Source organism: Falco peregrinus, chromosome 1 (genome assembly GCF_023634155.1).
Source record: "Falco peregrinus isolate bFalPer1 chromosome 1, bFalPer1.pri, whole genome shotgun sequence".
NCBI lineage: Eukaryota > Metazoa > Chordata > Aves > Falconiformes > Falconidae > Falco > Falco peregrinus.
Genome location: NC_073721.1, coordinates 120885624 through 120908091, shown reverse-complemented (window position 1 = coordinate 120908091; position 22468 = coordinate 120885624). Strand labels below are relative to the sequence as shown.

Here is a 22468-nt window from a genome sequence, read left to right as displayed (position 1 = left end):
AATTCAATACTGGCTATTTCATTTATTTTTTTTTCATAAAAATCTCATGCGCCACTGTCTAGAAGCAATGGAGTATCTACACTTTGCATTGCCACCAGGCTTTTTGACAACATGAAAGATTCTGGAAAAAATATTTTTTTTTATTTTAAGAATACCATCTTGGTTACAAGCCAAAGCCCAACCTGGAGTCCAAAGCAGGACCATGCCTCCCTTCAGAAGATCCCAACCCCAACCCTACGGCAGCACTGTCTGCCCGAACCTTGCCGGAGGTGGCAGCCCAGGGGCAGTGGGCAGCAGCGGGGGGCAGCACCCTGGCATTAATATGGTGCTAAGAAACAAAAGCCTTGGGCACCAACAAGACCCAAAGGAGCATCTCCCCAGCTGTTCAGGGCAGGGACCCGCATGGATCCCTCGTAGAGCTCCTTGCAAGCCACAACGGTCACAGCTGGAGAGTGAGCGGCGCAGGGCAGCTGCCCACACAGCCTCCCCGGGGCAGGGGGGTGTCACTGAGGTGGGCCCAGCCGCCCCCCACCTGCAGGGATGCACCAGGCTCCTCACCTGCGGGGGAGGGCAGCCCCCTCCCTGCAGCAGCTGAAGTCAGCGAGCCGAGGGGCTCGGCAGGATCTGGCGGACATCTGGCCACTTGGATTTCCAGACAATGACTCATACACACATCCTGGGACAGCAGAACCTGCGGCATCGGCATTGAGAAGGGATATTACCAAAGGCCCCATTTTCTCCTGATTGCGCAAGGTTTAATTGGCACCTGAGCCTCTTTAGGACCAGAGAAGCAAGGGGCTAGTTTGGGTGTTACAGTCACACACACACCCCCCGCCCAAAAGCAGCCCCCCTGGCAAGGCGGCAATGCACCAGCAAGGGGAACCAGACAAGGGTCCGCGGGGGGATTTGAATATGCAGCTCCACAGTCCAGGCCATTACCGAGGGAGCAACAATCCAAGTCAGAAAATTAGTTCCTTAAACAGAGGGAAGGATTCAGAAAGTTTGTTTCTGCTGTTTGCCGTGAACCACAGCCCAGGTGCAACACAGGCAAATCTCCTGAGCAAGGGAAGCCACCAGCACCCCGGCCCATGTTAGCAGAGGGCAAGTTCGTGCCACTCACACTTCACCAACATAGCACAGCTGTCCATGAGCTATCAAAGTTTGGAGAGCCCTAATCTAGAAAAACACTTCTCAGCCAGAGGATTGTGAAAGACAAATAGGACACTGCTAGGTGCTGGAAATCTCATTCCTTTCAGTACAGAAAACGTTGCTATTCCACCACTGGCCAAGACCTACATCATCTTTTTGAAGCACATACAAAAATGGGCTTAGCATTTTCTCACTGGGGTTTTTTATATCTTAACTTCACGGTAAACAGAATCAAAAAAAAAAAAAATGATGAGAAAACTTTGGCTTCTGTTAAGGCACCATCACCCCAATGAGACAGAAATATGCCGGTCTGGAAGGTCTCTATGCACTGTACATGTCACAGCAGGACAAAGCAGCTAGAGGCACAGCCAGGCAAAGCCATCTAAAACCCATAGTATATTTGTCCTGTCCTCAGGCGTGGAGATTTTCAGCAGCTGCCAGCAGTACCTCTCTGCTCCTGTGGGCTTTGCCCAAAAAGGATGGTACCCACACACCACCTTGCTGCCTCCCAGCCCACCCTGCTCTGGCAAGGGAGCACAGGTCTCCTCTGTGTGAGGCTTGCTCAGTAGAACAGACAGCATATGGCATCCCACGATCAGCCTGATGATCTCATCTTGTCTGACTGCTATTTTTACAGCTTGTTATTAATAAGCATAAACTAGGAATTTGAGGTGCTGCCATGTTGGATATTCACACACTTACAGCCCAGATGGTGCTTTACCAGGATTACAGATTGCCAGGCAGAGGAGCATGCAGAGGAGAGCCACGCACGGCTGCACACGAGCTCTTCTCCTTATTCCCAGCTACGAGTAGGACATAAGTGAGGCAGAAGAACAGAGCAACGAGTCCATCCTCAGGCGAAAGAAAATGACCTATTAGCAAAACCATAGCACAAGTCCTACCTTGGTGACAGAGATGAACCATCAATTGAAGGTCCCACCAGACTAAAGAAAAAAAGCATTCTCCTAGGAGGTGGGTGGGTATATGTACTCTCTGAGCAGGGGCATCAGCCTAACAGCTGAGCCCTATAGCCTTTGTTACTTCCACCGACCCTGCTGGCTATAACCTTCCCACCACCTTAGCAGAGAGGAGCTAAATTTAGGACATCTGTGGGCCGGCTCAGCTGTGACTCCATTCTCATCCTCCTCAGACCTACCCAAAGGCCTCACTCTCTTCAGGTCCCCTCTACCAGTAAACCCCAAAGCAGGGCTCAGGTGGCACTTAGTGCAAGCTTCAGGCTTTACAGTGTGTATGGGGGAGAAGTCTGCTTTTGAGACCCAAGAGCAGGTCAGATCCACTGTTTCATGGACTGAACAGATATGTGTTATAGAGAATGCGAAGGCGTCAGGGACTTGTAACACAGATGCCCAAAGGCGGCTACATCCGTGCCACTATCCGGAGTGTTGTCTAGAGGGATTCACTCACTCTAAGCATCAGGGTCAGATCATTAGGTGAGTTCAAAATCCACGTCTCAGCCATCAAGTTCTTTTAGCTTGGATGGACACTGACATCCCTGGGGGCACTGTGGCCCTACCTTGACTGGTTTTCCCATTACACTTCTTCCTGCAGAGACTGCCCCAACAGAGGCTGCAATAAGTTCCCTTTGAGCAGGGAACAAAACCAGCCTCCTCGCTGAACTCATGACCCACTGTCGTTACAGGGGTCAGCCCTGTTCACATCGTGTGCTCAAGTGTTTTGACCTATAGATATGGAGAACAAAATCTCTTTGAAGTCAGCAAGATCCAGAAGAAGAACGAAAGGGGGGAAATGCCCTCCAACACAGCACACAAGTGAATGAGGCGGCAGCTTCTGGCAGCCTGACAGGCGTGGAGGGGCACGCATGCCACCGAGGCGCTGGGGGGGTTTCCACCCAGATAAGCAAACCCCTGCAGTCACTCAGCCTGCATTCGAACCCACGGCGGCAGAAAAGCCTTCCTATGTGCTTCATATGACCTTGGCAGAAATACGGAGCTGGGGACAGTCATGAGGAAGGAGGTGAAACACTACTCACAGATGACAACCAGAAATGTGTCGTAGATATGGGAAAGCACCCCTCTGACCTAACTGCACAAGGGTGGGGAAAGAAAAAGTGCAGAAATGGGTCAGGGAAGGCAAAGTGTAAGAATAAGGCAAGAGGAGGAGGAACAGGAAGATGGTTTTAAGGTCATACATAAAGAGGAACAAGGCTGGCTGAGAAAGGCGGTGGGAATTGGCTGTTCCAAGCAGCCCAAAAATACTGTCCAGCTGCGCGCAGCCCTGGGGCAGGAGGCCAAGGCTGGGTGCCTGGCTGAGGGAGGCGGGGAGATGTGGAGAGGGGGGGCAGGGGGGCTGCCAGCACCTGCAAGAGCTTTACAGACTTCATAAAACTGAGCAGGCTCCGGCTGTGCACCAGGCTCAGCCCGACGCATTGATGCCCAGGGTTGTTCCCACAAAGCTAAGCACTCCAGCGTGCCGGAGGTGGGTGAACCCCTCGCTCCTGGAAGGCAAACGTGCAGCACAGCGGCCGGGAGCACATGTGTGTGTTGAAGCCCCTGAGTGCTCCCACGTGGGTGATGATCTCACGGTCCCTCCCTCCGCCGCCTGCCCGGGAAGCGGCAGTGGAGGCTGGAAGGGCCTCTTGTCTTTAACGCCTCTTGCTGACCTTTACATGGGGCTGTGCATGCCGCTCATTTATTTTACCCCACCAGGGACACCGCTGTACCAATGCATTAAAAAACAGCAGCTTTCTGCTGCGTGCAAGATGCTCTGCAATTTGCTCTGACAGCAAGGCAGGTTTGAGAAAGGGCCTGAGTTGGTTTGGATTTGGTTTTAATTAAAAAAGGTGGGTTTGTTCATCTTTTTTTTTAAATGGGCTCAGGGTTGCCTCTTCAGCAAGGAGGCTGATCCTCCCCAACTCCCACTAACTTCCAGAGGAGTGGAGGGACTGGGGCACTTTGCAGGACAGGGCTGCGTGACGGCTCAGCCCCAGCTTTGAAGGATTTATGTCCCCCACCTCTTCTCTCTGGTCAGCCAAGTGTCTCTGCATCCTCTTCAGCCGATCCCCAGGCCTGACCCGAATCCGCCTGAAGTGACACTTCCACCCACAGCCCATCCTCCCTCTGCTTCCCCTGAGCTGCTGCGAGGGTTGGGCTGGTTTCATGGGGCAGCCATGCACTGCCCATCCCCATCCTGGGCGGAGGGGAAGGAGGGGGAGATGGAGATGTGGCAAAACCACATCATGTTCTCGGTGTTTCCTCAGCTGGTAAACCACCATGGAAACTGAGGAGGGAGCAGGATGCAAGGACACCTTGACAAGAAGCTTCTGGGTGAGTTTTGGCTATGGAGGACAGCTGAGGGGGTCGGTGGGCAGGGAGGAGAGCGTGGAAGGGAACAGGAATGATGCAAGGCTTGCCAAAAGTGGGTCCACAGGATAACCCCATTCCAGCTACCTGGCCCTGAAGGAAGGAGCACACCTCAGAGGTCCCGCAGCACTTCCCTCCCTTGCCCGGCCATGGGGGCTCTGTGGGGTGCTGCAGCTGGTTCCTCCCCAGGAGGCCATCTCCTCCTCTCACCCAGCTGGAAACCACACTGGGGAAGGAGCTTGGTTTTGAAAACAGAAAGGAGCGTCTTAATTCGCCATTGTTCAGCGGGTAATTGCTTCCTTTCTTTCCCTGCTCCTGGTAAAGCCAGGGGCAATTCCTCCTAGCTGGAGGCAGCCTCCTCCAGGCTTCTACTTAAAGTCCTTAAGAGAGACTTTCCAAAGAAATAATTGCTGCCTTTCTACTTCACAGTCTTAACGAATATCTTTCGACCTCATTTCAACACTTAGTGGGTTTTATTCAGGTGACGAAGGGATTGTCTTTTATTTTAGCTCCTGCAGTCTTTTCTCTTTTCTCCCTTTCTGATTCTTTTCCCTCTTTCAGTCCTCAAAAGGACATATATGTGTTAAGGTCAGTTCAGAACTATTCTTAGGATTCAGTGTTGTGCCACTGTGAAATTAATTACAGCAGTAATGTTTAAGTCTGAAAAATAAGGTGCTTTGAATCAAATGAAATAAGACTTTTAAGTAAGAAATATTAGTTTATCCCACAGTATATCCCTGCTTAATGCAGGCTAAAATTGAAATCCCAGCTCTTGAAGGATGAAATTGTCCATCATATTCTTTACTAAAACCTATAAACATCTCAGGAGGTGAAGAGGTCTCATCAGCTCAACACAGCCAGCATGTGACGGGAAAACTTCAGAGAAAAATGGATTTAATAAAGCAAATACAGTTTCAGTGGATGGTCTCACTACAGCAGTACTGACACATCTTTTTCATGCATGAAAGAACTGCACGTTTGTATTCAGTGAGGACTGCAAAAATGAAGATCAAGGAATGTGTAGCCCTTATCTACCTATAAGGAGAAACCACAGGCAGTGGTGAGTTGTGAGGTAGGACTGGAGTCCATGACCAGAGCCAGCAAGAGGGGAGCTGAAGCCTCCTGTACTTCCAAGGAAATCTCTGCATTAGCACATTATATCTTTAGTCTCTTAGTCAGAGTATATGTTCAAGGTCTGGAATTTTCCCCAGGTTTCTCCTTTAGTCTCCGGGAGGCCAGGACTTTCTTCTTGCTGCAAACCACTGGATGATACCATTCGTTACAACACTTGCTCGCCTGGTGGGCTGTGAACCTGTGGGGTGCTCTGAAGGGAAAGGGCGGCTGAGTGACAGCTGCTCCCTGGGGAGAGAGAGGAGGAGGGAGAGATCTGGGGTGGGCTAAAACGAGAAGTCCAACAAGACGTACCATGTTGTTTTGCTGCACACGGACACACACGTTTTACCTGGTATCAAAATGCACAATTTGGATGGCTCCTTCACCAGAGGAAAGAGGTTGAATATGGAAATGAAACGATCACAAGGAGGCTTAAAAGAATAAGTGGACTGACAGTCTTCAGACAACTTGTTTTTAGGTCTATCTTGGCACATGATAAAGGACAGGCGTAGTGACACCTGACGTTTCAGATTTTTGGGAGAGCCCCACATGACATAAAGGTAAGAAAACACTGAAGACACGTATTCCATACAGTGTAAGTAACCTAAAATCACAGATGCACTGCAGACTGGAAGGGAGAGAGACCTGTTTGAGAGCTGACCCTTTACAACCATAACAATCCAGCAGACTGGCTGCCTCTCCCAGTTTTTTCCCAAAGCAGTCCTGAAGCCCGCGTGCTACGTGCTGCCATGGTGCAAGTGCTGAGCAAGAGCACCTGGGGCTTAGGAGCCTGTGAGTTGGCTAAAGCCCGCATGAAAAGCAGAAAAAATATCATGAGCATTCTCTATAGAGTTCCAAAAAGCATCCGAACTCTTTCCAGCCAATACACAAGTTCAGAGTCAAGCAAATATTTCCCAACACCTTAGTCTGTCACTTTGGTTTTGCCTCCTTATCAGCTGTGGATTGGCCACATTGCATTCCTTCTGCTCTCCAAAAGGCCAGGAATAAATCACACACAAATGGTTTGAATGCCTGAGACTTAAGCTCCTGCTTAAAGTTAAGCATGTGGTTAAATGATTTGCCGGAGCATTTTGCTGAATTAGGCCTAATGGGTTTGTCCCAGTGGAATAGTCAGATTTGTAGAAAAGCTAAAAAAAAAAACAACCAAAAGTTCTTAAATAAATCACATTATTTCAGAAGTTCAGAAAAGTATTATTTTTTATTTATTTATGCTGCAGGTATAGCTTTGCAGGGAGGGTGGTCTTATTTTATCAAATGAACTCATCTTTGTTACATATATGGACAATTGTTACCTGTGAATTGCCCCCCACCCTTTCTCTCCTCCCTCTCTAATACACAATCATAGATAGGCATTCTTCTGAGTGAATGTATTGGCAGAACAAAAGGTTCTTTGTGAACAACACATTTATTGTTCCAGTTTAAAAAATAAATATTTTTTAAAAACGTTAAAATTGAGCCAGGGGGTTGGGGGGAGGGAATGTAAAGAAGGGGTTTGTTTTCCTGCTATAACACCCTCTCAGATGAACATTATTGCTAAACAAAGACACATCAGAAGACACTTTTAATTAAATTGATTTATGGGAGAATTCAATGGATTTCTGCCAGTTTACACCAGCAGAGAATGTGACCCTAGGTGATTCTGTGTGGGGGAGATATTTGTACTTCTAAGTCAGGGACTTCAGGGGGGGATATATGAATTTTAGATAGTCAGTCTCTATTTGTGCTTATCATAGAGCAAAACCTTGAAGCATCTTTACAGGTTGATCGTAGATTGTCCTTATTTGAGATGATTCTTTCTTTAAACAGCAAGAACCTGATAAAAAGCCCAGACTTGTATATCTTTGGTTGATATGCGGATTTCATGGGGGCTGAGGGTGGGGAACTGTACCACTACTGGCCTGACAATTTTTCTGATTGCCATGTTGAGGAGACACCAGTCTGGAGATGCACGTGGAAGCTCTGCATAGGAATACCTCTGTATGCCTTCTCTTAGAAAATCAGATTCAGCTTTTGGAAAATTTCCTTTGGCTGAGCTTCCCTTCACATCTGGTAGCTTCTCTCACCCAGCCCTCTCCCCAGGACCCTCCTGCTTTTTCAAAAGAATAAGGGCGTGTAATCCTCAGCAACCCCTCCCTCCTCCCCACTTCAAGCCACTTTAGAAACCTCTGCCAAGAGCCTGTCTCTCTGGTACCGCAGCCAGCTAGCAACAGACTGCGGGTGAGACCAGATGTCCTCTCATCTTTATCTGTACATCTGCAGGCTGCAAGTCCTGGAAGCTCCTCTTCTTTGTGCCACCGTGAGAGAGATACACATCTCAGCCCGGGCCTATGCCCTGAGAAAAATGACATGAAAATGCAACCTGCCAGCACTGACTGGACTGACTGGTTAAGTCAATGCAGAAATTGGAAGAGTGATTGCAGAAGGTCACATCAGCTAGGCCAAAGGCCAGGTGATGTCTTGAGGAGTGGGTATTTTCCAGCAGCTGCCTCCCTTTCCTGCCGGTAGTCCTGTCTGGCTTCTTCAGGAGAACATGAAATAATTCCCTGCTGCTCTCCATCCACTGGCAGTCACCCAAGAGCATGACACAGGTTTTAAGCAGGTACCTTCATCCATTCCGGTTTCCAGAACTTCTCACGTGTAGGATGCTGCCCATGATTTGTGCCAGTGTCTATTGCTGTACAGGAGGTTTTTTACATGGCCAGTTAAAAAACTTAGGCTAAGGGCATGCCTCTCTTTCCGTAACCGTACAGAAAGTTTGAACACATAGTGCCTCAGCATGAGGAACATCTTCACAGTCTTCTTTCCTGTAGAGATCTGATTTTGATAGGAAATAGTAGTCATTGGGAAAAAATACCTTTAAACCAACAGCATCTTCCTCAGACAGCTAGAAGTGCCTTTAAGTTTGCTGCAGATTTATGTATCAGTTTATTACTACCAGTAATACAAACCATTCTTCCATTAACAAGAGCCCATCCATCATTCTAGGCACCTTTTCACCATATTAAAATTGACAAGCCAACACCTATCCCTACTGTAACAGTGGGCTGCTCGTATGCTCATAAAGTAAAAAACACACAGGCTTTCTCCTTCTTACCATCAGCCTCCTTTCTCCCCTCTCCTAAAATTTCCCTTTCCCTCATGCCTGGGAAAAAAGCTGGATCTGTGCATCACAAATACCGTTCCAGCAAAACATCCAAACAGCCCACGGGAAGAGGCCCAGGACACTCTTCTCCTTGCTGCAGCCAGGGTCTCATTAAAGGGTGGAAAAGAAGACCTGAAACCTTACTCGGTTGCTACATGAGATCTGCGTATCACAAAGCAGAGCATGCTGCGGTCTTCACTGTTGTCACAAAATCCCAGGGCCTCCTCCGCACCTTCTTTTGGCACCAGCCAAAGCATGCATGCACCAGTCCAGGAGGAAGAAGACAACACTGGATAAGGTCTCTCTCTGCAAGTGAAGGTCTCTCCTTTCTTAGTTGGTGTTTCTTCACTCCGTTGTCCAGTTAAAGTGTCTCATCCACACAAAGAGGCAGCCTCCCTATTTTGTTGGAGTCTTTCCCAGCACATTGGCTGCAATTTTCTGCTCTGTTTTTGTTCCCTTGTTTTGAACCGATGACATGCTGCGCTGGTCTTCATCAGATACAACTTATGTTGCCCTGTTTGATGGGGGTCTGAAACACAGAGTCCTTCGCCTCGCTGAAGCTAAAAGACCTCACAAGATCTCAACACACACTCACTACAAGTTATGTGTCTTGGTCAGAGTCCTGTCAGTGAGGCAGAAAAGAAAACATCAAGGAGAAAAGTATAACTGCATCCAGGACGTATACATATTACATGTATTTATTTATTTATTTGTCTATTTATTTATGTATATGGAGCATGCAGCAGCCAAAGGACTGTTCTGCCTAGGCAAAAACCTCCTCTGGCCCATCTTATTCCAGGTCTGGAATCTAGAGCCCAGCTGCCTTTCAAGATGTCCATGCAAGGCTGCAGGTGCTGGGATGGGGGTTTGGTAGATGCCCTCTTCTCCCGGACAAGCTTGGAGGGGTCATGGAGCAGTGGGAAACACTTCTCCCTAGATAAGGCACTGTATCAAGCTCTGAGGGGTTCTCCAGTGCCCCTACTTGCATGGGTCTTCCTAAACTACCCACTGAGCGTACTCTGCTGCCTTGCATGCCCCTAAGAGTTTCAAGGAAAATTGGTATTTTTGTTCATTTCCAGCCCAGGAAAGTTTGGTGCTAAGCAGCGCTGGCATTGTCTTGAACACTGTTCATTCTCCACCCCAGACACTTTTGCATTTCCACATTTCTTCCTAAAAGGTGATGCATAAAGATGATTTAGAGGTGATTTTTACTGAAAATATCCAAAAAGTATGAGGCATTGCTTTTGCTGAACCAAATCAGATTTAAATTATACAGAAAGAAGTTACCAATTCCATTCTTGTGAAGTGCTTAAAGATCACATCTCTCCTGAAAATAAGATTCAGCCTTACTCTGAGCCTTACAAGTTATTTAGTAATTTTCCTTTTTTTTTTTTCTTAAGAGCACAATAAATAACTTAGTTTTTTACAACTGAGTGCTGTAAAAGTTTTAAAACAAAAAGGTTTTTTTGAAATGAAACAGCAGAACATGAAACTCCAAACCCACTTAAATACTGAGTTATGCAATACTGCTGGAACCTCCTTCCTCTGTTTCTTCTAAAGAAGCGTTCAGTGAACTGGGCACAGTCCTGGGGCACGCTGAGCCTGGGGCAGAAGTGCACTCTCCAGCCAGAGCTTTGCCAGGGGACACTTCAGTCACAGCGTTTCAATCATCTTCACTTGCCAGTAACACCACTCTAATTGTCTTTTACAGTTACATGCCCAGGCCCTTCATCTCCCAGGACCCGGGAGTATTTTTGAGATTGTGAGTAAAGAGATAAGCGCACCCTCCCCCGCTGGAAGCAAGGCTCTCTGCCCTGCATTTCTGCAGCTCATTAAAAGCTGTCAGCACTGCACAGCCCTCCCGACGGGGCACGGGAGATGAGGGGCAATGTGAAGCTGAGACCACAGATAGCATTTGCAGAGGAACAGCGTAGTACTTAGTATGGATGCTATGAAACCTCGGAGAAAGCAGAACCATTCAAGCAGAAGAAAAATTAACCAAGGCCTCTAACTTAAAAAACAAGCTGTAGGTTAAAAAAGAGTTAAAGTATATGAATTTTCGTTTGGAGCAAATGATGTTCTTGGAATATATGAAACATCTATTACCAGACATCAATTTCTACCATATGGCATATGCATTACTTTCCCTTCTAAACACACTTGCAGTTGCAGGCTCATGCCTTGCGTTCAGCTATCGTATTGTGACAGAACAGTTGACTTTGATGAAATGCATCAGTCTGGCAAGTTGAAGGTGTTAGGACAGTGGTACAGAAGTTCACTGAGACTCTGTTCTTGTTAAGCCTGTGTCTAAGTACAACATCATGCAGCCTGCAGCATATCTGAGAGGACTGAACATCTTCAGCCAAATTATCACTAGGATTAGGCAAACGAATTCAGCTCAAATAAGTTCTTCAAATCTTTTCTAAAGCTCCAAGCAAGTTTCCAATGAGGATTTATTTTGGCAGATCTCAGTCTCTTCTATCTCATGATCCTGTGTTGCAATGGAAAAGAAAGACTTCAAGACTTTTTCCTGGCAGTTAAAATAAGAGGGAGGCCTCTTGAATTCATTTGCAATTTACAGGTTGAAAACATCTGATCTGTATGATCCAGTTGTTTTGCATTTCTTAGCCTCAACAAGAAAATGCCTTGCAATATTTTCAGTGCAGCTGGAAGCAAAGATTGGTGGATTTTGCATCTTAAGATACATCTATTTGAACCTCTTTGAAGGAATAAAATTCAGAGTAGAAGTGAAGCAGAGTGCAAGTCAACAGAATTTCTGGACGATAAAGATCCAGCTCTGAGCAGGTGTTTTTGCTAAGTGAAAATACCCATCTGGATGTTACTCTTCGTGACTCGGGTTGGCCCAAATTTGCAGGAAAAATCTGTCACATTGTTCCCTGGATTATGCCTCCAAACCTGCTAAGTGCCTATCCCTCATTAGTATGATCAGTCCTGCCTAGAACCCCTGTTACACTGAGATCAGATTCACAGTTTTGGTGTGACCTCCTGAGGTTTGATTTCCTTCCTCCCTGACAGCAAGATCATAATTATTGAGGTATTAGCTGACATGCACTGACTGATTAAATGAAAAATAAATACTAATTGCAGACATATCATTAAAAAGGAGAGACCGTTATCTGACTCTAGGTCAGATGTAAGCAAAGATCTGCTCGTAGTTAAAGAAAAACCCCAGCTTGGTGATGAGTTTGATGGGGCACCTTGTCCTTGGTAACAGCGCAAGCCTGTAATCAAGGGCAGCCTGAAATCTGGGGGATGGCACAGGTCTAAAAGGGTCCTGTCTCTGTGGGGCAATGCACCAAACACACACACGCTTACTGTACAGCACAGCTGCATGAACTGCTTAAGTCCAAGATGACATGAAACAAGTCCTCTGCTGCTCAACCCACCACATGCCACATCCCTCACGTACCAATACCAGGTCTATAAAGCCAACATTTGCCCTTCAAGCTCTGCCCCTGTACCAGCGTGGGCCCAGCATGAAAGCTGCAAACATAATTTTATGTCACTTTTTAGACCTGTTTCCTCATCTCAAGTCTTGCTGTATCCCTGTGACATTTTCCATGTAAATGTCAAGAGGTTCCAATCAGGAATGAAAAAAATCCTAGCACCTCTGACAGCTTGCATCTGGGTTTGGTTCATTTTTTTTCCCGAAGATTTTTCTTGTCTTTCAGTACGGAGTTCAAGCCCATGTTCCCTTTTCCCGAAAACTGATCCAGCCACTTACGGGATTCTCAGTGAGATCATTCAGGAAATATTTCCAGTTGGAGGTCTTTGCTTGGGGAATTTTTTTTATTTATTTTGTCCTGTGCTTGGCATCAGTTACAGGTGCTTTTCCTATTTTGGATGGAAAGGATATTAAGCAGTATTCCTAAAGGTCCTTTTGGCCTTTTTTTTTTTTTTATTTGCCAAAAAAGCTTTTGATGGAACATCCTCCCCTGGCCCCCAGTCTGACAGGATTCCCTGACCTGCATAACGCTGTCCAGATTGAAGCATGAGAAACATTTCGAAAATGAACTATGCTGAAGTCTGGGAGTTATTAGCTGCCAAGAAATCCCAAAAGCTTTTAAACCTTGTTTGCAGCTGCAGAGTAGGAAACCTAGGTGTTATTCATAGAGGAATTCAACAGGAACTGTAAATTCAAGGCAACTCACTGCTAAAATACAAAGGTAAAGAACTAAAACAGACTTTAGAAAAGAGCAACCCAAGCCATTACCATGCCAAAGTGAGTGATTGAAAAGGAAGTCTGAAAAATTTCAGTATGCCTAGCTGGGATATAAAACTCAGGCTGAGGTAAAGCAACACATTCTCTAAGATCATCTCTCCTCTGCAGTCAGTCGCAGATCAGGGCTGAAGGAGGAGGCTGAAGAGCTTGTTAGCACTCCAGCATGGGAGATTTTCATTAGGCACCTGGCACGGGGGAAGCGGGGGAGGCTCTGGGCAAAAACCAGACTCAATTGATCAATAAAGGTCCTTGTCAAGGAACCAAACACTTCCCCAGTCCCAGTCACCAGACTTCATGTGCTATAACATCGCAAAACTGCCCCTTCCCAGGCAAAGAGAGGAAATGAGGGTGAATACTGGGTGGCTTCCCAACTAAGATGGGTTTCCCAAGAGTGCTGGTGCACAATCAAAAGTCATAGGATTACGTTGGCTTGATGGATGTTGCTCATCAGCCACGCGATGGCCATCACCTGGGTGTGTTGTCCCGGCCCTGGCTGTGAGGACGGGCACAAGTGCCATACTGCGGGCGAGCGATTTTCATTTCACAAGGAGCAGGTGTACAGCAAACTACAGCAGGTCAGCTTTCCTTTTCCAATGCAAGCCCCGTGCCCCTGCCCACTGAAAAGCACGTGTGACCCTCTTTCTCTGCTCTCCTGCACACAGAACAGCTAGCAGCCCCAGCCAGCGAGGCAATAAACTGCGAACACCTTTTAGGGAATGATCTCATCCTGAACAAAAGTTAAATAAAATAACTTGATAAATCCCCATTCCCCCGTGTGCACGAGCACACAAAGAAATAGAGTGCTCCTGCATGCTGAAGTGAGCAGCTGCTTCAATTTTCTAGGCATCTTTAGGGGAAGAGAAGCTTGATTTTCACATAGTTCCATAAGTGCAACCTCTGAAAAATCAGGTCCCGTCAAGTTGCCTTATGTTCAATCCCTTCAGCAGAAGCATCCCGAATGAACTTGTCACTTGTCACCATCTTTTCCAAGGACTCCAGAAGGAGAGGCGAGACTCTCAAGGCAGGAGGATACTTTTGCACACCTGGCTTGTACTACTTTAAGGAAAATTACTCTCAAGAGCTAATTAAAATGCATGATTTCCCCCCTCTAGCTGTATAGATTAATCTATTTCATTTTCAAAATCTCATTTTTTCCCATCACTTCAAGTATTCAGAAGAGATTACATTATTACAATCACAACTTGGCCTCAGTCCCAGAACATAGAGATGAAGAGAGAAAAGGCTTTTGTTGAGCGCGCACACACACGCACACTTACACACACACGCCCCCCAAGCAGTCAGTGGAAGCGGTTGGTGCTTCAGACAAAATGAAAGCACATTAATCAGCTAATGGGGGGGATGGATATCTAAATTCTTATGACAGAAGCCACAAAAGGGAAAGATTTTAGTGGAATGTAGACTCAATACAAGGCAAAAAGACCAGGGAATCTGATGGAAAACTATAAATGGCAATTTTTTTAATTTATTTTTTTTAAAAACCAAGGGAAAGCACAGAGACAACGAAATGGAAGGGGTAATTTTTAACAGGGCTCAGAAGTGCCACTGGGCAGTTCAGGACAATATCACATCCAGGGGAAATCAAGAGCCCTTGGCCAGCCAGATCTTTCAGACAATCTGAAGCCCAAAGAGGTTAAAAAACTACTACTATAGTAGCTGTATAAAGCAATTCTACGGCAACAAAAGAGTTGAGAGAGAAAAAAAATATGAGAAAAACTGCATCATATGTTAAGATGCTTCATTAGAGTGCAGCTACTCAGACTTCCCCTGGAAGAAACAAATCCCTGGAGGTGAAGGGACCAGATTTTGTGTCAGTTATGCCAAAGTACTTTCTTCAAAATTAATGTAAGCACTGGGAAGTTCACACAGTTAAACGAGAGCAGAACTGCTGTCCCTACAGGACGCCTCCTCCCAGCGCTGCCATCCCCCCTCCACTGCAGATGTTTGGGGAGGGGGAGAGGCTTAGGCTGTGGTTCCATGTCTATTAATATCACATCAGTTGTATCCCAGATTTCGTGGCAGGACAGATTTGATCTGGATCAAGCACAAACACATTTTTGTTGAATTAGCCTAAGCACATGATATGATGTGCTCCAGTTTTAGATTAGTTGCCCATATTATGTCAGCCTGAAGATGACAGACAGTACTAGACTTGGCATAAAGGTTGCCAGGATAAAGTTATGTCACCAAAACAGCTGGATGCATTTGAAACACCTTGTAAATTTGTACCAGATCAGGACTTTGCATCGCAGGGATCAAGCTCTTTTGATCCACTGGTGTGCACCTTAAGTCCAGATGCATCGGCTTGTGAAAGCAGACTAAACCCTAAACCCATGTGTGCAAGATAGTCACCATTCTCAAAATCCCAGTATCCAGAAGCTAAGAAAATAAGTTAGGGTTAGATCTAAGTTTTATAAGAGTCTTCCTTTTTCTTGCTGACTCAGGGGCTGATCACCTGCTGGCCCAGGTTAAGGCAGGGATGCTGGTGCTTGAGACATCACTGTAGCCTGACACCACAGCTCCCCACCAGCCTTCAGCTGAAGGGCTGTTTCAGGGTGGGGGCAGCATCTCAGAGCAGCAAAAACAAATTTAATTTTTATATTTCGTAGAAAGGGTTTGGGTTTTTAAATTATATATTTAGTGAAAACACAAATAATTCATGAGTGTTTTCAAATACATGAATAATTCAAGCTGGAACTGAAATAGCTAAATCATCAGGGCCGTCATCCTCATAGAGACATCTAGGATAGGTTATTTCAAGTACATTTCACTGCAGACTGGCACGTGCACAAATTCACTAATAAGCAGCTGCATCCATGCCTTTTAGCCTCCACAAAACCCAGCTAGTCACAATATCCCAGACTCAGGACGCCAGCCCTATAGCTGAGATGCATCTGAGCCCTAATTGAGCCATGGGTTTAAGAGTAGGGACAGAACCAGTCTGAAATCCCATTTTATAGCTCCTCAAACCACATCTGAACCATGTGGTACATGTGTGGCATTCAAGAACAAATTATCTGAACACCATACAAATGTTCACTAATAGCTAACTCCGAACTCTAGCAACCAGCATTCTTGCTTGCATATTTGTGGCTGACATTGTGCAGGCTGTGAGGCATGTATATTTGTTAATTTGAATTCTGTGTATTTTGTGGGCAATGAGGGTGTAATACTGAAACCATAAGTTCATTGTGAAAAAGTTTGCACTTTTATATGTGTGTATATATATATATATATGGAAACCTGGAATGAGCTGGACAGTCAGATACATTAGCAGGAATTCTCAGAACAAGAAAAGCTCAGCTTTTTAAGTACCTTTTAATGGCAGTTTCCTTTACCTTTACACCAATAGATTCTACTTTTTTGGGTTTTAAACTAATTCGCTAATTTTTTTTTTTCAAAATATACTTTTAACTTCCAGTTGCATTTTTATTAAAAACTGCATTTTACTTTTCATTTACTCTATTCCATCCAACAGCATTACTTACGGCCACTCCTGATTTACTGATATAAACTGAAATCCTACGAATATTTTGTCAGGTAATCAAGGACATGTTTAGCCTCCTGAAAGAGCAGTAGTTAATCATTTAGGTTTTAAGCACAAAACGTCTGCCAAAAACCAGCCTCTGCTTTGACATTTTACTTGTTACTAATTTGATGCATAATGCCAAAACTGTATTCCAGTGGATGCATCATCCTACTTCCAGCCTCCCCCTTGCTCTGGCCTTTACGCCACGCCTGGTCAGCCTCGTGCCAGGAAGAAATTCAAAACTCAAACCCAGAGAACTGCAAATTCAGCATCAGCTTAAAAGCTAGTAGCTGTTGTCACCTCAGGCTCTGCAAACACTAACCCCAGAGGGAAACCAGCCAAATCTCACCAAGAGCTCTGTGCAGGGACACGGTGTTTGCTGACCCAAAGAGCTCAGCCAGGACCAAGATGCTGTCAGCCACCACGGCACACAGAACCAATGGAGAGAGTCTCAGTTTAGGAAAATGATGTCGAGCACTCCCGGCCATCAGCATTTTGATAAAGGACAGTGGCCAGCTTACTGAAGTCTTGGTGCATCACCTTCAAGGCACCCTTGTCCCTTGGCCACCCCTCGAATCCTGGGGTCAGCCCTGGGCCCCTCACTGCAGGGTGGACATTGAGGGGCTGCAGCGTGTCCAGAGCCGGGCAGGGGCTGGGGAAGGGGCTGGGGCACAAGAACCATGGGGAGCGGCTGGGGGGGCTGGGGGGGTTCAGCCTGGAGAGGAGGGGGCTCAGGGGGGACCTTATCGCTCCCCACAGCTGCTGCAAGGGGCTGCAGCGAGGGGGGTCGGTCTCTTCTCCCAGGTCACAAGCAACAGGACAAAAGGAAATGGCCTCAAGCAGCACCAAGGGAGGTTTAGATTGATTATTAGGAATTTTTTTTCACCAAAAGGGCTGTCAAGCACTGGAGCAAGTTACCCAGGGAGGCAGTGGAATCACAATCCCTGGAGGTGTTTAAAAAATGCATAGATGTGGTGCTTAGGGACACAGTTTAGTGGTGGACTTGGCAGTGCTGGGTTAACAGTTGGACTTGATCATCTCCAAGGTCTTTTCCAACCTAAATTATTCCATGACGCTATGAATGAGGACACGGTCCCTCTCCACTCCCAGCACAAGGTGACCTTGGTGCACCCGATTGGCAGCACTGTCCCACCACCCCTGTGGCTACAGCCAGAGCCCAGGACAATCTGCGTGGAGGACATGTAACTTTTATAAAGCAATATTTAAGTAAATAGCTGTCCTATATCCCCTCTTGTGCCCCACCGCAGAGGAAAGCAGTCTGGGGTGGGTTAAACAGCTATTCTGTGGCCAGAGATGACACTGACAGAAAGAAAAACTTTTTGGAAGGAAGCTGTAAGTGTAACATTTCAATAAGAGGAAATGATGGAGCTATGTTATCGTATTGGCTTACGTAGTTACATCTGATAGCATTTTACATTCTCTGCTTATCACCCCAGCTATAGCTCTGATTTGGAAAAACTTGGGGTTCAGAACAACCAACAGAAAAATGCTATGTGGTAAATGTTAACACCAAGTGTGCTAGAGCCATGTCTTCTCTAACCCTCTGATCTTGGGAAATATAATGGCTCATTCATTCTCTCTCTCTCTCTTTTTTTCCCTCCCCAGTTTTGTAGGAATTCTGCCATTGTAACAAGCCTTTGACCTAATCTCCGTTTCTTCTAATACTGCCTGACATCTTCCCATCATATGCTAACAGTGTGTGTCTTCAGTGAAAAGCAAACCGTTGCTGGTGCTCTCAGGCCCTAAAGAAAAGCAACATGGAAGAAGAAAGAAAGAGAAACCTCGACCTTGCTGGTTCTTCCCAGCGATCTGTTGCTCCAGCAACTGAAAGTCAAACAATGATGTCAAGAAGAAGGAGCTGGCCACTTCAAACCCTGCGTCCAGTTGCCACAGCAACTAGGTTTTAAAGTAAGTGATGCAGTGAGTTTTTCTTTTCTCAGTAATAAAAAAAAAATACGAGAGAGTAAATGAGGGCAAAGGATGTTTACCTGGGGCTGGGGGCGTTAGTTTAGGGGACCGTGCTGTAGCACCCTGCCAAAGGGCCGGGGCAGGGAGGCGGATGATGCTGTTCCCTCCCAGTGGAGCAGAGCAGCTGCTTGGAAGTGAATAGCTTTGCTCTTCCTTTCACCAAAGGAAATGCCAGAGAAGCAAACTCTGCTGCCAGATGCCACATGGACACCAAATGTTCCTCACTGGCTCACACCAGCCCGCGCTGCCGAGGCACCGAGGGGAGGGCTCACTGTCTCGCTTTCATCCCTCCTGACCTGAGCTCCCTCAGCTGTTGCAGACCCATCTGTCCCACCAGCGGCTGGCCGCACTGGGCAGCTTACAAGCTTCAAATGAGGAGGACAGGTGCTGGGGGGCACGGGGGGGCCCTTCGGCCACCCCTGAGCAGCAGCTCTTTTCCAGCCCCCGCTCCCCTCCGGCCCTTTCCCCAGCCTCCTGGATAGCTCTTTTGTTTGGGACTGTCAGTTTGTGGCTTCTCAAGAACTGAAATCTGTGGCAAAAAGGCATGGCTTTGCAATTTCACTCCAAATAAAAAATCCTCCCCAGCCTTCCCCATCTAAAGGGCTAAGAGGAGAGCTGGGAGGAGAGCTGTTTGTGTTGCTGGGGGAGCAAGACCTGTCCCCTGTTGGAGGTTACCGCCAACGCTTTGGTTGATCAGACAGCTTACTCATGTGGCTTCTTTGTACTTGGAACACGTTGCTTCCCACAGGAGCCTTCCACGTGGAGCTGGTGCCAAACGGAGCTGGGACATGAGAAGCAACCTTAGTCCATGGTCCCTTCTTGGAAAGATCTCGCTAAACCAACCAGCCTCACTGCAGACCTCCTAAGGAGCCGCTTATCCCGGCATGCCTGCAAGGAACGACGTGATTAACTCTTCCACTGATTCATTCTTATCCATTTATCTAATACAAACCATTTCTTACTCCATTAGGCCCTTGCCCTCACTGAGTAATCCCCAGTTGTATCATGCTTTGGAATTAGTCTGTAAGGTCCTCAGGGCAGGGATCATGCCTTGGAAGGTGCCTCACAGACTTTAGGCCATTGCTAAATTAATAAGAATGTAATAAAAGTATTAGAGAGCTCTACCAAGGGAGGCATTGTTATGCCCCAGAGGCAGCATATCTGGTTAACAACCCTGAAAAGAAATGCCAACAACATTAGCCTCTGCCCCTACATCCCTCTGCCTAATGTAAAATTAAATAGCTACAAATTACCTATCTATTTTTCTATCTGCCTAGGCAATTAGCCCACGCTCATTACTGGACATATGGGGATACATCCAAGCATGCAGACACTCATCGAGACGGGAGGCGCAACACACAACATGGCACGAGTGGATTCTCCCAGGCCTCTGCCCCACTGTAAAATATACCATCAAACCCACAATACACTGGACCATCAGTGGAGGTCAGAAAAAACCTGCAAAATCCAGCAAGAAAGGTGTCCAAAGAGTGAACCAAGAGCCAATGGTGGCAAACAGGCTGTGGAAGTGCCATCAAGAGTGCAGGACAGAGAGGAGCAGCCAGGGATGTTTATTCATATGGGAAAGACAAACACCAAACTATAAGCAAATGTGGCTCAGTGCATTTATGTGCAATTAAAGCTCGTGCATGCATCTCCATGAATATGAGGTGCACCCTACTGATTAGCGAGCCTGTCGCCAATGGTGCATCATGGAGAATAAATCCACAGAATTCCAGCAATGGGACATCTAAGCATCAAGTCAAATATCCTGGAAGAAAATTCAGCCCGAGGTTCTCTGGTCAGCAACAGTGAACAGGACCCCCCTTATGCTCTGGCACAGATGTGGGTTGATTTGGCCACGGCGGCAGCAGCCCCCCACACCATCACTGCATTAAGGGAAGAATGCTGTCTCAAATGCACTTTAATCCAGTTAAGTTCAAGCCCTCCGTTTTGCAGTTTGACAGTAATGCTATATTTTTATTCAGCACAGGATCAGAGGTCTGATGAAACCTCATGTTGCCAACATAAAAGTGGAAGGAGCTTTAGCTAATCCCAAGGAAAATGAAGTCCACTTCTTTTTCCCCGCACCCCTCCTGAAAAGAAAGAAAATGCAAACCCCACATTTGACTCTCTTGGAAGAGAAAATTCCCTGCTGTCCTCAGATGGTTAAAACATGCAGCTTTAGTGGGCTGCATAAGGAATAGTAATTACATACCCTTCACCTCTTGCCAGCTTGGTGGGTTTTTTTTGGTGAGGGTTTGTTCTACATCTTTCAGCTGGTTTGGATTTTTTTTTTCCAGTCTTTCTTCTGGGGGAAACAATCTCACCCTCCATGAGAAAAGGGCGGTTCAGGGGGAAGAAAACAGAAGGGAGTTCACAGTCTGCTTCCATGTCACATAAAAAAAAAAAAAAAAAAAAAAAAAAAAAAAAAAAAAGAGAGAGAGAGAGACGGAGAGAAAGGCCAGGTCTGCAGTGGAGTTAGCCTGGCTGCACTAAAGGAGCAGGTGTTGTGCTGTGTTAATTTATCTGGGAGGAGACCTGAGCAAATCCCTGCAGCCCTGCTGAGAAAAAAAGCTTTGTATGCTGACACAAAGCCCTCCTCGCTGCAGCATTTCTCTTGCTGTCTTCTCTTCCATTCTCTTCAGCTTCTCCTAATTGCAGGGCTAATGTCCTCTGACAAGTGCCTCAGATGGCCCAACAACAGCCCTACCACCCACCCTCCCTGCCCCACTCCCCATCCCTGATTAGCACCGGTCTATGCAAAGCCCAGGCTGCTCTTGATTACTCTCTAGCACAACCATGTCTGCTGAAGAACTGCAAAATACTTCCTCCACCATGCTGAGGACACAACTGCTTGGCCGTTATGACATTTCTGCCATGTCTGGCACAAGGAACAGGGCAAACGGGGCTCCAAAGATTCCTCATTTTAGGCTGCAAACCCAGGACCCACATCAAAGCCAGCCACTTGTCTGATGTTTGCTTGGAATGATGGTGTCTGAGGGAGGGGGCCTATCTGCCTCCCATACCATGAATATGTGCATTATTGGCATAGCCTCCAGCCACGCCACAAGCTGATTGTCAATTAAAATGTGGATCTGGAGAGCAGCAAGCCTAGGCAAGTAAAGGTGGGAAGCAAGGTTATTTATGAAACGATTAAAATAGGTGGATGGTCTTCATATGAGGTAGAAGAACAACAATCCAACAAAGTCTTCTGTTGACAATCAGAAAGGGTCCAGGTTCCACAAGCATCGTCCTAGCGTTTCTCACTCCTAAATACATGCCCAGGCACTGGCACTTCCCTGGAATCCCAGGCTTTTACAGAGAACTCACCATTTCCACCGGGGCCACAGCATCCACCCTTGCTGCTGGCCACTTATCCGAAGTCCAGCATGTAGAGCAAATATCTCCAGTGGCTCTACTGTGCTTTGGAGCTTCTCTTCTATTAGTAAGACTTTCCTCTGGGAAGAGAGGCCAGCATGGCAGAGGAAAGGAAGCCAGCACCTTCAATAGCTGACTTTCCCAATGGCATGATGTGCTAAACCTCCCCTACTGCCCATACCATTGCTAGCACCATAGCAAGGCGGATGCACTGGGATGAGAGAAGGAACAGGCTCTTGCCCTTGCTACCAACAGCTGCAGAAGGTGCACGCAGGGCTGCTTGGACAACCTCAGATCCACATCAGCCAGAGCAACCCCTGCGTGGGTCAGACCCACCGGGAGGATGTGCAGGAGGGGACATACAGGGTGGCAATGGTGTTCCCTGCCACCCTCAGCTGCACCCACCCCTCCATGCTATGGGGACAGGCAGTTTTTAAAGGCAGTTTGGGCAGAGAGAAGGTGCCCATCAGACAAGAGTTACCCTGCACTGAATTATTCAGACCAAAATCAGTTTCTTTGTCAAGAGCAGAAGGTTCCCTTGT

At 46.8% G+C, this 22468-nt stretch overlaps 1 long non-coding RNA gene across 3 annotated transcripts; it reads left to right on the top strand.

The window, feature by feature from the left end:
- Nucleotides 1–4273: 4273 nt before the first annotated feature.
- LOC114013575 (uncharacterized) lies at nt 4274–22253 on the top strand. 3 transcript variants are annotated; one of them, XR_008745416.1, is made up of 4 exons: nt 4274–4454; nt 5317–6163; nt 18274–18485; nt 19294–22253. It is a non-coding gene; the product is annotated as an uncharacterized LOC114013575 (long non-coding RNA). The 3 variants fall into 3 exon arrangements; XR_003556627.2 differs by lacking the exon at nt 5317–6163; XR_008745415.1 differs by lacking the exon at nt 5317–6163 and having other exon boundaries at nt 18183–18485.
- Nucleotides 22254–22468: the final 215 nt, after the last annotated feature.